General features: G+C 45.0%; 1 protein-coding gene across 4 annotated transcripts in view; it reads right to left on the reverse strand.

Moving 5' to 3' along the window:
* The window catches only part of RAI2 (retinoic acid induced 2), a 72,506-nt gene that overhangs the window by 54,828 nt on the left and 2,607 nt on the right, over positions 1 to 15,071 (reverse strand). The window lies entirely within an intron of this gene.

The following is a 15,071-nucleotide window of genomic DNA, read 5'->3' on the forward strand; positions in this document are numbered from 1 at the left end:
TCTTAAGATTTTGTTTCCTGCTAGAAATATTGTTTCAGAAAAAGTAGAAGCAATGATAGAAGGACCCCAGGAAACATCTGTGTATACAAACAGGCCAGCTCACTAGGAATAAAAATGCATTATGAATCATGAAGGTCTAAATATTTTTCTTAGCAGTTTGTTAACCAACATCTGAGAAATAAGGTTCCCTAAGAGTCCCCCATCAAATGCTTTCTTCGGCATTTCATTTTATTCTTAGGAGAGAAGTAACTCTGAAATCTTATCTTAGATTTTAGCAATGAGTTTTCTATTAAAAGTTATTTCTTTTCCATCTCAGGCTGAGCAAAGCTCTGGGCCAAGGGGGGTTAGGGAATTTGTTTCATAAAACTGACAGCTTGGCGAGCATTCAATCACTCAGCACTACATAGCCCAGGAGAACAAATAAGTTCTTTTCTGATGCTGCTCCAGACACATTATGATGTATTAGGTTGGTGCAAAAGTAATTGTGGTTTAAAAGGTTAAAAACAATTGTGAAAACCGCAATTACTTTTGCACCAACCTAATATGCTCCATAGCTTTATTCCTGCACTCGACCTGTTTGCCTCCTGCAGCAACAAGGAAAGGGGGCAGAAAGCACACCAAAAACTATGACAAAACAGATGAGGAAGTGAAATTAATCACACCCTCATTTGGAAGATGAGGGAAAATGAACACATTGGATATGCTGTTTTAGTGGTGATACCCAGCCTTCCTTTCCAGGAGGCCAATACATTCAGGAGACTCTCGGCCATTTTATTGTCCTGTCCTCAATACTTACGGACCCATGTCTTTTTTGCAAGATCCTACAGAGGCTTTAATGGGCAGATAAGGCCAACTTGGTGGCTGCCTTTGGCAGAGGTGGCACCAAGGGCAGGCTACTGGCTCACAGCCTGGGCATCATTCTGGGCAGCAGAGACCAGTCTGCCCCCAAACCCTGCACCAACGGAAACTTCATGTTTAATAGGCCTAACTCGGAGCAGCCAGAGAAAGGAAACCATTACAAAATGTCTTCCCTCCTCCCTAAAAACATTACAAGAACTTTTTTTCCCCCGGTACTCATACACAAAGCTACAATTGAAAAATTCTTGCGTGAGACACAATTAATCCATGCTGCTGGGAGACAGTAGCTACTGTTGGTGATGAGTAATGAAGAGGGTATGGGGGGGATGCTGGGGGCTAATGTGGTTCCTGTGTCCATCAGGGTGCTGGTGACATGGGTGTGCGATTTGTGAAAATTCTTCAAGCTGTACATTTAATAACACGTGCACTTTTCTGTACGTATGTTAGGATTTTGGACAAAAATCTGAAAATAAAAATCCATGAAGGATCATTTTTAGGACTTCTCCCATCCATATAGCTGGCTTTAAAAATCAAACATTACCAAGAAAAGAATAAACCAGACCCTCCCACAGCTTAAAACTTCTGACCTATTGAAAGTGTGTGTGAAATAGAAAGCCTTTTAAAAATGCTGATACTACCTAGTGTTTAAGCTTTTACCCACCTCGTCCTTTATGCTTGGGAAAGAATATACTGTAGGCCATTTTGCTATAACTAATATCTACTCCTCATGACGTGATATAGAAGGGCACAGGGAAATGACAAAGCTCATTTTCACTCTCAGACTCATGGTAGGACAGGTTATTACTGTTGGGGGCTGTTTCCAAAGACCCAAGTCCCATTTGGGGTCTTTCTCACTCCTTCACTATTAGAGCCATGTGGCCACAAGATTCTCCTTTTTTCACATCTTTCTCTTTCACATTTTCCCCTTTCTCTTTTATTTCCTTGCACTGAATTCTGCCTTATTCCTGCTGCTGCTGTCCACAAGAATGGACTCTGACACTTTTTCCTGTCACTGGTGTCAGTGGTGTCACATGAGTGTGTCACCTCACTCTCTGTTTCTCTCTACATTTCTGAATGTACCTGAAGGTTTGTGCCAGGTCAGGCCTTCACAGGAAAAATCTGGTCAGTTAGCTAGTTATTCCAGGGCTCTTCTGTCCTACCCCTTACAACATGCTGTCTGCGCAGTTACTGAGGTTTATTTTGCAAGAGAAATAGTTGGGGTAGGGATGGGGAAGGGAAGCTTTTGAATAATGGAAGGCTAGGGTTGCTCTGCAAATTAAGATCCGAATGGGCTACTACTACAGCTGATTCTGCATTTTGCTGTTCATTAAAAAAAAGTCTTTCCTAACCATAGTTTCAAGGATGTAGGAATGCGTATGTGAAGAAACTGTTTTGCTCACCCAGGACCCAGTTTAAACTATTCCCACGACTGGTTAAGGCCCTGCAGGTCCCAGATGCCAGAAAGACTAAAGAGTTCGTTCAGTCACCTGAAAGTCACCCCAAATGTCCGGTGACTCCCTCAGATGAGCAGGATTACGAGGAGGACAGGGCACAGGCTAGTTTCAAGGAAAGAAGAATGGAGTTCTCAGGCCCTTGCTTTAAGAAAAGCATGTTGTTGGGACCCAGAGAGACCATCTGAAAGGGCTTGGGATATGTTCTTGCTTTTCCCATTCCCAAACTCCCTTCCCGCGCTGTGACAGCATCACTACACCAAGTCTCCAGGCTCAGCTGGGTCTCCACTGCTTGGAGGCCGACCAGCCCAGCTGTCCGTGTTGCTCCCCTGGCAGGTGGGGTAAGCAGCTTATCCTGATTTGCCCAAGACTGCCCAGGTTTTAAAGCTGAAAGTCCTATGCCTCAGGAACCTCCCCCGCACCAATCCCAATCTCAATCCCAGGCAAACCAGAAGAGTTGGTGACCCTAGCGGCAGGCCACCAGCCAAACTCCTCTCCTCCAGCTGGGCCCAGTAAAGGCCTGAAGCAGAATCCCTCAGGCCCCCTGCTGCTTACAAATTCAGGCCTGTTTAAAGTATATGAACTTGGAAAGTGTATTCAAAGCTACTGATTGAACGTGCGTGCTCCTGATTGTGGACTATCAGGTTTTCTATCCCGTCCCCCATTTCTGGTCCCTTTATTGTTTACATCATACTCCCTTCAGAAATTGGGGCTTAGATGATTCCATGGGCCAGTGCCAAGGTTTTCTGACCTCTCACCTAGGTCTGGGCTGCCTCAAACCTGGCTGCAAAGGGAAGGTGGGGCCCAGGTACCCAATCTCTCCTCCCTCCTGAGTTCCCTGGCCCATCCAGGGGCCCAAACAACAGAAACCAGGGTGTTGTCATAATTTACTCTGTCCACCAGGCATCACCACGTCCTACAGAGTCAGTCTCCTAAATACTTCTAGAATCCAACCACTTACCTCCCCATCCACAGCCAGTACGATGCTTCAGTTCAAGTTCATTGCTCTCCCTGGATTATTACTGCAACAGAGCCTTTCTGGTCTTCCTTCCCTCCCACCCCAGCTCATTCTCCACTAGGGGAAAAAAACCAAACACATAAAGTAGATAATATCGCTGGCCTCTGTGAAACTGCTCAGGATAAAGTCCAAGCTCATTATCAAGGCTTAATAGCTATTTCTAAACATCACTGAGGGTTTAAGTGAGAGCACATATATTAAATTCCTGGCCAGGTGCTTCAGCTCCAGCACGGAGTTGGAGAACTTGGAGCGCTTCACCCCGTCCACAGAAGTGGTGAAAAGGGTGGGGCATTTGGCATTGGCCACAACAGAAAGAGGAGGCAAACAACAGACATGAAGGAAGGGAAGAGGGGTCCCACACAGATGGGGGGGTGAACAGCTATGTGTCCAAATATCTGAGATGGAGTTCAGAGTAGGTCCGGTTGCTCAGAGGAAGATGGGTCTCGTCCCCTCACGAGTGGTGGTACAGAGATGAGAGCCCAGGGCCAGGGCCCCACTGGTGTGGTAGGATTTGCTGAGCTCTCGGAGGGTGATGGATGGCACAGAGTTAAGTGGGAAGATAGAAGTACTCAAAGCAAAGAATGTGATATTTCATTTCGCCACTGATTAATGGGGATGGAGCCCATGTAAAAAGAGAAATGAGGCCTTGAGTTCATGCCTTTGAAGACTTGCTTTTGGAAACAAACCGGGGGAAATTTGTGTGTTTGTACTTTTTTTTATTAAACATATTATATTATCAGCATCTAAGTGCTGCAGAGCACAGTGCCAAGAACCAAGAAGGGCTGGGTTGTTGTAGACGGTGATTAAAATGAACTTTAGGAAGTGCTACTTGGCTCAAGAGAGTGAATGTTAAGACCAAGACCCCTGCCCACCCCCAAAGAAACATGATTCCTACTCTCAGACACAAAAACAAAAACAAAACAAAGAAGGAAAAACAGAGAGAAAAGAAGAAGGCACAGGTTCCGGGGGAGAAAACACAGATTTGTACAGTTAGGAAAAAAATTATTCCACATTACTCTTACAAGTGTCATACAGGGCGGCCTGCAGGGTCTCACCTCCCGCTCCCCACATAAGAACGCAGGACATGGTGAGGCCAAAAAGGAGCACCCACGGAGCCACAAATAGGTGAGTCATATCACTATAGTCTCACTGGCGGCTGGGTTGGAGACACAGGAAGCAGGAGCTACACGATCCGCAACCCGCCGTCCTAACTGCAATCTACGCTTGCCAGCCACCATCTTCTTGCTAGCCCCCATTTCCTGCTAGCGTAGCCACGGCTGTTATATTAGTGGCCAATGGCTCACTGGTTACAGCTGATGGCCAACTAGCCACAGCTGATGGCCATCCGATCACAGTTGATGGGCATTTACTACCTGAGCCAGCACCTTTCCACGTGAGGCCAAGAGCCTGGAAACTGCACTCCTGGCTCTGTCCTCACAACAAGTATTCATAAGAATACTTTCATGAGTAACCTCAGCTATTTCTTTACATCTGCATTTGTTTTTAAACAAGAACAACATTCTCAGTTCTGATGAAAGCTAGCTCGAAAGTCCAGGTGGCAAACATGACAGTCTACACTTCCAGGCAGCCCTCTGGGACCCCTTGCCACTCACACCCTTTCGTCTCCTATCTTGTCTCAGGGCATCTGGACTGTGCTCTCCAAATGGGCAAAGAGTTTAATTAGGGTGAGGATACAATGGTGGGAGGACTGCGCTTCTTTATCTGTCTGCCTCACTTGCTTCACTTTTCTTTTTCTTTCCTAGTTAACTTTTCTGCCACCATTTAATTGCAGAGAACAGCAGATCAGACAACCAATGGGCCCCTCTGTTTGGGCTTGCCCTACATCACCAGGGTGGTCAGGCAATTCCTAGAGATGGTGCCTCTTCCTTCACCCCACCTGACTTCTCTATCCCCTCCCAAGGGGCCCCAAATTAAAATGAATGTATTCCAGAACAACTGCCAAGGGAGTGACCAAACCTAACTGTGGCCTAAATAAAGTTGGGACTGTCCAGGTCCTCAGGACAGTAGCAGGAAGGAAGCTTCTCCCAGCTGATGTGAGCCAGTGACCACTGCCCTCTGTATACCAAGAGGTAACAGCTGGACCCCAGGTCACACTACTTGAAGATGCAGGAATTAGTCCCTAAGCCCAGGTGGATAATATACAACCAAAGTTCCTAGCATCAGCAGTACCTGGGAACTTGCTAGAAATGCCAATTCTTGGGCTTCACTCCAGACCAGCTCTGGGGGTGGGTCCCAGGAATCTATTTTTAACATGCCCTCCAGGTGATACTAATGCACATTAAAAGCCTGAGAACCACCTGTCTCCAGGCCTCTGCAAGAAGGAGGAGCTGTGGAGGGCTGGGAGGGAGGAAGAAAAATGCCAAGCTGGTGGGCATTCCAGGAGAGGGGCCTATAAAGTGAGGAGCTGAGGGGCAGAATGGCATAGTGAAACAAGCTTGTTCTAGAGTTGCACTGTCTAATACAGTAGCCACCAGTCACATGTGGCAGTTTACATTTGAAATTAAAAATAGAAAGACAAATATTGCATGATCTCACTTAAATGTGGAATCTTTTAAAAAGCCAAACTCATAGTAACAGAAAGTATAATGGTGGCTACCAGAGGCTGGGATGTGGAGGAAAAGAGGAAATTTTTAAAAAAGAAAGAAAAAAGAAGGTATAAGGGTGGTGGCCAGGGACTTGGGGGAGGGGTAACGGTTACTGTTTAATGGGCACAGAGATTCAGTTTGCAAGATGAAAAGAGTATGGAGATGGCTGGTGGTGATGGTTGCACAACAATGCACTTAATACCATTGAACTGTACACTTAAACATGATTAAGAAAAAACTATTTTTAATAAAATTAATTAAAAATAAAATTAAAAAGTCAGGCCTCTGTCACACTAGTCACTCATTCTAGTGCTCATTAGAGACTTATAGCCAGTGATTACCATATTAGACAGCGTAGGACATTTCTATCATTGCAGAAAGTTCTATTGAACCAGGCTGTATAGAATCGCAGTTCTACCTCCTATGAGCTGTGTGACCTTGTGTAAGTTACTAACCCTCTCTGAACCTCGATTCCTCCTTTATGAAATTAATCTCATAATACGCACTTATCTCATGATTGTTCTGGAGCTGGAAATAAAACAATAAATGTAAATTACCAGGTACAGTTGTCCAACCTATAGCAAGAGCTTGATAAATGATAGGTAATATTACTGCTACTGTGATTTTATGAGCAGCCATTGCAGACGTTTTCCAATGGGATGGACAGTCTGCATTGGCTAGGATGGACTCCTTCCACTACATTGTCATTGCAAATTTTAGAGCTCATGTAAGTGGCTTTACTTTCAGCAGGACAAGCCAGTGGCAGCATCCCAAAGCAATACCCATTTGCTGGCAGGCAGAAAGGTGGCATCCTAATCCAGAAGCAGTATGTAAGAGACTTGTAGTAAGGCTACAATTCTCGAAGCCAGAGAGCCTCATTTTGTGGGGGATTATCTTTTTATGAAAACAAAACAAAACAAAAAAAACAACACTAATGTCATAATCCCTGGGATGTTCCATTACATTAGACCAAAGGCTTCAGTGTTCTTCATCTACAAAGATGCCCAAGAGATCCTGTAACCTTGGTGCAAACCTCCCCCCATATAAGAAAACAAACAAAATCCAGCCCAGAGTATTGCACAACCCGGAGACATCCTCCCTATTGAAGGCCAGTCATGAAGGGGGGAATGGGAAGAGCGCTTCGTATGCAGCATTTTATTCTGACTAGTTCGGAAAGAGAGTCACTGAATGTTCTTGAGCTAGGGTGACGAGGCTACAAGGGTGCTTTAGCGAGAGGAATAGCAGCTGGGGAGCAAAGACAGGAGTCAGGTGGAGCAGTGAGAAGACTGGAGCCACACCCAAGCGAGCCGTGGAGGCCTGTGCTCCTGGTGGCAGGGGGACAGGGACCAGGACAAGAGGGGGGGCGTCGAGCCTCCGGGAACTGGCAGCAGCGCTGACATCTGGAGCCAAGGATAAAGGGAACAGGCTCCCAGCATTGAGAGCCTTGTTCAGACTTTATGTCCAAGAGGCCAGTTTTCCCCTTCCAAGTCCTCTGTTGAAGCAAGTCCATTCTTCACAGGGACTGTGGGCAAAGCCAGCGCTCTGTGGGTGATGGGTCAGAAGAGTCAGGTAAGGGACTTGGAACAGGACCTCTCAGGTTGGTTTTTCAGGCTTAGGAATGATCATAAAGGCTCCCCCTCCTGATCCACTCAGGTCTCCAGGGTGACTCCCAGACTTTTCTAATGTTCAGGATGAGTAACATTTTTTAAAAAACTGGAGGATCCAACAGGAGTTGGACAACTTCTGACTGTCAAAAAAAAGATGTTAAACCACAAATGTCATGTCCTATCTTGATCATTAACAAAAGAGATTTTTAACACTAAGCAAAGTGGGAAAGACCGTTTTAGAATAAAGGGCAATTCTGTAAAAGGGAAAAGGTTTAGCTTAAAAAAACACACAAAAGGAAACACTACATTTCCACTTTTCTTACGTTTCACTATGAATGGGTAGAAATTTTGTCCCATGGAAGCAGTGGTCCACAAGCCTGGTCTGTAGGGACGACTGCTTTATGTGACATTCCCAAATGGTTCCCTGTGTGACTTGGGCTGTCAGAATCAGCTCTGATGACCCCAAATCCAGCTGCCAAGCTCCTAAGAGCAAAAACAAAGCTTGAGGTTTCTGCTGTGGGTGTGTCCAACATGGAAAGGCGGGGTGGAACCAGTCTTTTCTGGCCTTCTTAAAATGCAAGTGATAAGCCACAGAGGATCTTAGAACAAATGGTCTCATATTGATATTTTCACATTCAATAATTTCGTATTTAGTCTAGTGGGTTAGTGATTTTTTCATAAAAGGAAATTGCAGCCAGAGCTAATTGCTCAATCTGAAATGTATCTGGATATTGTTTAGATGTTGGAAAGGAAACGATAACGTTGTAGAGTTTTAGCAAAGAGGAGGGCATTATTTCAGAACAAAAGTAAATGTAAGTTAATAGAAAATGTAACCCCGTACGGTTTTCAAAGCTTTGGTTTATATAGTCGAAGAAACAGCACCCTTGTTTTGGGCTTTCCTTGACATTTTTTCTTATTTCTAAAATGCAAAAGGAAATTCATCAGCACAGGCTCAATCCATTCCCATTCATTGATTTGTTAGCCAATCAATGGCCATTGTAATCTGAAAAAAATAACACCCGTTTCTATGAACCTTTCCAAGCGAGGCTGTATTCAGCTAAGCTTAATAAAGCGAAAACAGCAAGGACCATCTGGAAAACACTTCCGGAGTCGCGAAAGATAGTGGCAGCCTTTGCCCAACCTGCTATAAATAAGTGTCTCAGAAAAAAAACAAAAACAAACAAAAAAAAACCCCACCCGATTTTCAAATCTGTTTGTATTTAATACAGTTGCAATAGAATTTATTTAGCTTTCCCCTATACCAGGAAGACTGCATTTTTATGACAAGGGTCTAAATGTTTTCACAGCCACATCCATTGCCATTATTTTGAGGAACAACATACCACGCGGACCTGTTTGCTTCTGCAGCACACAGCAGTGGCCCCAGTGGCCCCAGCACCACAAAACTGGCCTCCAAAGCCTAGATTTATGATCCTGTTTCCTCTCCCAGTGTTGCAACCATCACCCAAATCCTGGCCTGCAAGGGGCTGGCAACTTAGAATGACCAAGTGTCACGTGCAGCAAATCAATTATTTATCTGCCTGGACCCAGCACGCTGTGGAAGTCTGCCAGCTCATTGCCTCTTCCTTCACAACGACATGGAAGAGTCAAATTACTCTTCAAGTGAGGCTAGAAGTCACCAATAGAAGGTCTCTTGCTACCTTGGCAAACCCCTCCACTGTCACCTTCCCATCTTTCCTCACTGGCTAAGCTTGCAAAGGAATTCCTCTACACATGATACTCCAAACTCCTTCAGACTCTCTTTGGAAAAAAGGTCCACCTAACCTTGGATGGCTACTGAATGAAGTGGCCACCACTGATGTCTACACTGAGCACCTGCCCATACCTACCCCCCCCCCCAAATGCCCATCCCAGTTGGAAGACGGGCAGGGCATGGTTGATCCCGGGACACTGTCCTCTGTCAGTGATCCACCTTCTCGGTTCTCCCTCTGTACCCCAAGAGCCTATCCCATTTCCATGCCTGGGCAAGGCATGACACCCTCCCTGTGAATGCATGCCCCTCCTTTCTAGCCTTCCAAGGAACCACCAGAAAGATGATGGCTGAGGGCTTGTCCCAGCGGTAGCATTTCATCTGTTGCTGCTGACTACAGGCGTTATCAGGTCTGAGGTGCCTAAGGGAGCCCCGATAACATTCTCTTTCCTAAGGAGAATTGCTGCAAAGAAACAAATGTGTGTAAGGGGGACAAAAGTTGGGAGGGGTAGTGGAGACCACCTGAATTTGAAGTTCCAATAATCTTGAAAAATGCTCTATTTAGCCACCACTGACTTTCTCCCTCAACAGTACTGAAATGCGTGGTAGACAGAGGACTGACCAATCTGAAATGAGTCTATTCCAGTGTTGTGAGCAAAGCTCTCCCAACTACACTCAGGGGCTAAATTAATTGGCTCAGGCTTAAGATGCTACAGGAGAAATGACAGTGGGGAGGGGACGGGGGTAGAGGAAGATGTCTGATGGCTTTAAAGGCATGCCTGGAATCAGGTGCATAGGAAAAGAAATTAGGGAAGGATAAACCTGTTCTCTTTATGAAAAGTCAGAGAAGCTGTTAATTATTATATTGTGCCTCCCAATTACCTATGACTTATTCAATTGCCTGCCTTGAACAAACAAACAAACAAACAAACAAACAAACAAAACCTCTGTGTTTATGCAAGCTTATAGACCCTTCTACCAACCTGAGAATTGAAACAGGCACATGACCCGCTTCCAAATGTTAATTAATCACCCCTACGAATTGTATATATACAAATCAGAGGGGAAAACTGTATCATTTATTATTTCAAATTGAATATTCCCAAAAGCACAAGTTACTAAATCTTGGTCTAGACCAGTGGTTCTCAACCAGGGGTGATTTTGTTCCAGAAGGGACATCTGGCAAGGTCTGGAGACAGTCTGGGTTGTCACAACTGCGAGGGGGGGTGGATGCTACTGGCATCTAGTGGGTAGAGGTCAGAGATGCTGCTAAACATCCTACAATGAACGCACAGGAGAGCTTCCGCACAATAAAGAAAGATCTGGCCTAAAATGTCAAAAATTTCAATAGGGCCAAGGTGGAAAAAATGTGCTATAGATAAAGCCAAGTATGCTTGGCCTGCAATATTTTTATCGTTGGCAGTCATCAAAGGGAGAAGACCCCATTGTCTTTTAAATCTAAGGTCAACTAGGAACATATTTACTCCCTTCAAAATAAAGAAAATAGGGTCTCAATCTGAATCTAGGAGCATTAAAGAAATACTGTGACCATGGTGGGGGTAGGTATGGTGCATTTAAATGCATTATTTCATCAGTCTAAATGGATGGAAATTAATATCTCATAAAATAAAATGATTATCTAGTTATGTTCCATACAAAACCAAAATCAATACATTGTATCTTAGTTAACCTGCAATTGGAGTTTAAAAAACTAAAACAAGGAAATGCCATTCTTTCCCATTTCTTGCTAGCTGGGTACACATTTCTGAGCAAGCAGCATTAAAACACAAACAAGCAGACAAAAACCTTTTTTTAAAGCAGATTTTTCCAGAGCATAAAAAGCTTCCTGAACCATTCCATTTTATTTACTGTAGATTCAATCAGTTTTTAGTGAGCAAAACATGCAGCCCATTCTCTTGGTTATGCCTGCCTGGCTTTCCAAATGCCCTCAAAACTGGGATGATGAATCACATACTTTGGCCCCACTGTGCCAATTAATAGTAAGCAAAGAATTCCACATAGCCAAGACAGGACTTTCTGCCTGGGGTGTGTGTGTGTGTGTGTGTGTGTGTGTGTGTGTTTGTCTTTCAGCCAGTTGTTTCCATAGGGTCTTAAGAGCAGGTGTTGAGATTCTCTAAAATTCCTTTAGTTCTAAAACATTCTGTGTGGCTCACAATGTCCCCAGCGTGGGGATGGGCTTTGGTCAGGAAAAATGTATGTTCCTAGAGTCAGCCTAGAGCTTCCAGGCTTAAACCATGAAGGAAAGAATGGCTGACTATAGCATTTCAACCCTTCCAGGCCACCGTTCCTTTCTCTGAATTATACACAGCAAAAGCGGCCATACACACAAAGGCAAAAATAACAATAACAACAACAACGAAAACGCCCAGCCACGCCCAGTCTTGGCTGCCAGCGAGGCCTGACTCTGCTGCTGAAAAAGAACAGTTGCTACAGTGCAGCTGGAGGAGCTTTTCCAGGGAACTGGTAATACCCTGGCTGTTAATGAATTATTTTTCGCCAGAATGTCGGATTCTTCCTGTGCTCCAGTAAACAGTCTGCTTCTGCCTTGGGAAACAAAACCAGCTCCTTCCGAGGAGCTCAAGGAGGTCAGCCAAGGGTCCCCTGTGGGGGCAGCCCCCTCAGGAGCCAGAGCCACAGGCGCCTGACCTATAAATCACCACAGCTCCAAGTTCACTATTCCAGCTCTTTCTGTCTACTTGGGCCATGCCCAAGAGCCCAGGGAAGGGCCCAGGAAGACCACAGTGCCCCTGGGATCCTCCCCCTACCCCACTGAACTGTCCCTTGCTCATGTTTCCTCATGTTTGGCACCATGGTGTGTGAAATTGGGCTTCCTTGCATTTATTCTGTTTCTCCCACAGAAATTACATTGATTTCCTTGCTCTTGTTTTCATCAAACGGTCAGGAAACGACTATGTGTGTCCCCCTTTCTCCTTTCTTTTCTTTAAGACTGGCCCCAGCCCCAAATAACCCACTCTCAGTATGAAAGTGTCTACTTGGGACACTATTCGCAAAGCAAATCCCTGGGAAGGGTATTACTAGAGCAGGTGTCAGTTGCTCAGGCAGGAGACAGGGCACCAATGGACAAGGGCATTGACCTGGGGTAGGGGAAGGGGAAGGAAAAGAAAGGAAAAGGGTGATTTTATTCCAGCCAGCCCTGCCTCCCCTTGCTCTCGTCTCCATTAAGTTTCAGGAACCCACATTCCTAACAGAACTTGACTGAGCAAACACGCTCATGAGTAGGCTTGATGGTGACTAAACCCAAAATAGCACCTTAGCTACCAAAAATCTAAGTCACCTAATGACAGGCTGTGTGGCTACAGAGTCAACCTAATGTCCCCCATCTGCCATGGAGGCAGAGAGCGTTTATGTCCCCCCAAAACATCTGGAGATGCTTCGAGGCTGAAGGCACATGTTGGTAGTTGGTTTGCGCTGGAGCAGTGCTAATAGAAATATATATGTAATTTTAAAGTTTCTAGCAGGCGCATTAAAAAGATTAAAAGAACCAGGTGACATTAAATTTAATACTATCACTTATTTAACCAATATATTCAAAATAATATCATTTCACCATGTAATTGATATAAAAAGTATTAATGACCTATTTTGCATCCTTTTTTGGGTACTAAATCTTAAAAATTCTGTGCATATATTATCCTTATAGCACATCCTATTTTGGACTAGCTACCTTTCACATGTGACTAGCGCCTACTGTATGGAACAGTGCAGACATATAGAATATTTCCACCATCATAGAAAGTTCGATTAGATAGTGCTGTGCTGAGAGACCAAACCAGCTGTGGGAAGAAGAGTGACAGGTGAGTGCAGGATGGACTACAGTTATTGAAGTAAGAATGACAGCAGAAATGGGAACTGCAAGGATTGTGATGTTCTGGGAGCCCCCAGTCCTACTTCTAAGTGGAGATTAAAATGAGCTTTTAAGAAAGGCCCAGGGCCCATGCCTGCATAGAGAGAGTATAGCCATTACTCAAGGCATCTGCTGGTTGAACTGCCTCCATCTCAGCTCTTCTGATCTGTTTAAGGCAGGGGATGGCACAGAAGATCACCAAAGTCACATATGTTCTTTCAATAACAATTCTGGGTTTGCAATCTAATTTGGCAAAGCAGATACAGAAACACGATCAAATTACGTGCGCCTGTGTCTGTACGTGCATGTGTGTTTGTGTGTGTGTCCTTGGCTGGAGAGAGAAGGAGGGTCACGTGCGAAATACAGAAGTGATAACATAGCCACCAAAATCACCTCCTCATCAGAGGCCATCAGAACACAAGAGAGTGGTAGATTTGAGGGGCTTATCAAAAATTGGGAGACACAAAGGAAACACTCTGAGTGTGGAAAGAATGAAATGAAGGGCGTTGGGCAGACAATCAGGTGGGAGAGAGAAGTGATAATCAGAGGCAGTCTCCAAAGGCAAGAGCTGCCAACTCTACAGCAAGGATGTCACCCTGATCCCCAAATCAAGCTTAATTCAGAATGCCACACAGGCTTTTATGCAGGGGAGAGTGCAATTAGCCATCTTCCCCCCTCTGGAGAGCCTGGTTCTCTGAGGTGCCCCTTGGATTCTGATAAGGGAGGCAGCAGCATCAAAATACCTCATATAGGGATTCAAATCCTTGCTCTCCCAGTGGTTCCAAAATTTCTAGGGGGTTAAGGCTACCATCTGGTTGAAAGGGGGCTGAGGGACTAACTTTGACAATGAAGTTGCATAAGCACGACCCCACCTCATTTTTATTTAGAGTTTATTCATCTTAGTCAGTTAAGAGTCAGAAATACCTTATCCACCTTTGGTCCCACTATGGGCCTCAGGCTACTTACTTAACCTGTGTCAGCCTCAGTTTCCTCATCCACAAGATGGGGATGCTATTGACCATCTCACATGGACTTGTCAGCTTGGAACTACCCTGGGGTAGAACTGAGGCATGACACCAGGAACTCCATATCCACAACAAAACATACATATCTCTAGATTTCCCCCTGCTGGGTCTCCCTTGACAATGACTTACAGCTCCCTCCCCACCACCGTTCACTCCACCAGCTCCATCATTTAGTAACTCAACTCTTAATTATTAAGTAACAGTTGGGTGTTGGGTATTCCAAGATGAAAAGGCACAGTCTTTCCACCTGAACTAGTTAGGGACTATTTGGGATCTATCTACTTGGCATATAAGCCTGCACCCGGGGTGACTGGCTGTGTCACTGGTAGGCTTCCCTCACACTTAGGTACCACATTTTGTGAATGGGTAGAGGCTGAGAACTCTGGCCTTTGGGAGAAATAAATAAGAGACTTGGGGAAGGGGTAGAGGGACATGTTGCCCCTTTAAATCATAACCACTAAAGTCTGGAATCAGACATGTGACTGGAAATTTCTCTGAGCCTCTGATTCCTTATCTGTAAAATAATGCCTCCATCACATCACTGTTACACTCATGTGAAGAGTTTGGCAGACAGAGGGCAACAGCAAATGTTAATTTATTTCCCAATTTATTTCCTTCCACTACCCTCCTCCCCCAAATCTAAGGTTAGAGAAGGAGCAAGAGAATAGACACTTGGTATTTCTGACTGGAGATTCAGAGCACACTGTATGTGACTATCTCCACATCCAGAATATCTCCACGCTGGGTCCAATGGATTGGGGGTGGCCAGTCTCATCCAATTTTCCTGTCATGGTAACTAGTGCTGTATCTATCTCTCGATGCTACAGGCACTCCCAGCGACACCTCCTCAACGCCTCCCGTCCTTTTCTTTTTCTTTCCTGCCTCTCAGAGGCCTCGTCTTGGAGGCTG

The sequence above is a fragment of the Rhinolophus sinicus genome, chromosome 18, assembly GCF_057876585.1.
Source record: "Rhinolophus sinicus isolate RSI-liver-muscle chromosome 18, RSI-T2T, whole genome shotgun sequence".
Classification (NCBI taxonomy): Eukaryota; Metazoa; Chordata; class Mammalia; order Chiroptera; family Rhinolophidae; genus Rhinolophus; species Rhinolophus sinicus.